The sequence below is a fragment of the Octodon degus genome, unplaced genomic scaffold, assembly GCF_000260255.1.
Source record: "Octodon degus isolate 3935 unplaced genomic scaffold, OctDeg1.0 scaffold00649, whole genome shotgun sequence".
NCBI classification, from domain to species: domain Eukaryota; kingdom Metazoa; phylum Chordata; class Mammalia; order Rodentia; family Octodontidae; genus Octodon; species Octodon degus.
Window position 1 is genome coordinate 1 of NW_004525225.1, and position 2,129 is coordinate 2,129.

The 2,129-nt window shown below is 49.3% G+C and overlaps 1 pseudogene; it reads left to right on the forward strand.

Annotated features, from left to right (window-relative positions):
• The first annotated feature begins 699 nt into the window (after positions 1-699).
• Positions 700-1,770, forward strand: LOC101574130 (annotated as a pseudogene).
• The last annotated feature ends 359 nt before the right edge of the window (positions 1,771-2,129 follow it).

The following is a 2,129-nucleotide window of genomic DNA, read 5'->3' on the forward strand; positions in this document are numbered from 1 at the left end:
TTTTTCTTTTTTTAATGCATCTCACACACAGCTTGGTGTGACATGGGGTGCCTGGGATCGAGGCCTGATGCCTGTGTTTGCCTAAGCAGGCACTCAGTCCACTGAGCTATCTCCCAGGAACTAAGGTAACTTTGTACACACAGGCTTGCTGAGCCCAGCATCCTCCACGGGGCACCAGGTCCTCCAGCTCGGCCCTGTTGCCCATTATCTGGAGGCCAAAGCGCCCCTTTAGGTGCGGTGCCCTCATGTGTACTCACCAATGCCCAGCGCCCAGCCATGGTGGCTCCAGGGTGGCTGCGGGCCATGCGCCTTCTCAATTCCAGGTGCCGGCTTCCGGGTCTGCTCAACTGCGCTCTGGCTCCTTTGGAGCAGGGCTTCCAGTGCTACTCTGGATGCGCCTCTGTGGGCTTCTTCCTCTTGAGTTCATAGATTTCCTCACAGGCCCTACAGAAGGTGGTTGGTCACAAGCTGCCCTTTTGGGCCACCGTAGGGGAAAGGGCTACAGTGGAGGAGCTTGCCCTGCCAAACAGCAGGGGGCCTTCCCAGTGCGCATGCTCCCTCCTGCCCCTACTGTGCACATGCTCCCTTCCTGCCCAGGCCCAGTAGCTGTCAATTCTCTTTCATCCTATGAAACTGCCAGCAGGCCTAGTGAGATCCGCAGTCCGGCAACTGTGCTGTGAGACTTGGCTCCTGCCTCAGTCATTCCCTGTACTTGGAGAGAGAAATACTTTAGCTCAAGCAGTGGGCCTGCAGAGGACAACAGCGTGACACCGATGCTGAGGTATTTTCTCTGCAAAATCAAGTCCACCAGCCCCATCAGTGTGGCCGAGTACCTGAAGCATGTGTTTACCAACCAGCCGAGGGATATTATGTGCACCCAGATATGCTGGGAGAAAAAGGACAATTCATTATCTGACCTGAAATAAGTTGGATCTTTAAGGAGCTACTAAGGAATATGGTTCATTAGGGAATGGATGTCTCCTGGAAAAAACGCAGCTCTCCAGCTGGTGAAACTGGGGCCCAGTTGGGGCACCCTCATGGGAGACATTTTGAAGGTGTTCATTCACGTTGTGTCTGTGCTAAAGAACTGTGACACTTCAGTGCACCTGGTAGAAGTGAGCCAAAGCTTAAGGGATCTTCAAGCACCAACACTGACTGAAGCAAAGATCCCACGGGGCAGTATGCAGAGTCCCCAGTGTACAGGAAAGGTGTTCCTAAGTGTGGCCTCCCAGTATGCTTGTACCAGGCTCTACAGCATGTTCTAAAACGGTACAGCTTTTCTCTTGCATATGAATTTTTTGATGTTCTTCTTGTGCAAAATTTTCAGAAAACACCCAAGGCTGCAGAGAAATACTCATTGATACTGATGCACAGTTTCTGAGAAGCTGAGCTTTGTCCTGGTGCCTTGTGTCACTCCAGCAGAAGTTACTCTGCAACATGATGAAAGAAGGGATCATGCTGAAGTGTGTGCTGATGCTGGGGTTGTCATTCAGGAACTTTCTGAATGCACTGCGCTCACTGGAGGTGCTGCGCTGGTTGTCATTATGGTCATGATGGAACAAAGACAGATGCCTTCAGAGGATTTTGTGGCCACAAGTTTCATGATGTCTTAATCACCCCTGAAACAACAGACCTAACAGCTGATGTGGACTTCCCTTATTTGCACGGGATGGCTAAAGGAAATGTAGTGTCTCTAGGTCCCATACAACAGAAAACATTTTTTTTAATACTATAGGTGTTGATGTCCTGAAATGGGTGAAGGTTCTTTAAGGTAAATCAGTTGACCTGTTGATGAGGCAGCACTTACTTCAGGGATGTGATATGTTAATGAACCCTCAGAGGATGGGAGAAAGACCTGACTTCTTTGCCTGGCTGCCTCATCAGAGATTTCATGGCAGAAGGCACCACGCAAGTGCATGCCAGTATAAGCCCTCTGCATAGCCTGTGGCTGGGGTTGGTGAACTGGCTGGGCAGTGATATTACAGCTTGGAGTCTGTAATCCTTCCATCTACCCAAGAAACCAAAACACATGGAGCACGTTTCATATATTAAAGCTAACCAAAGACCTGATATATTTTATTGCTTTACACACAAGAAAAATAGCCCATGCTGTATATAATAAAATTATA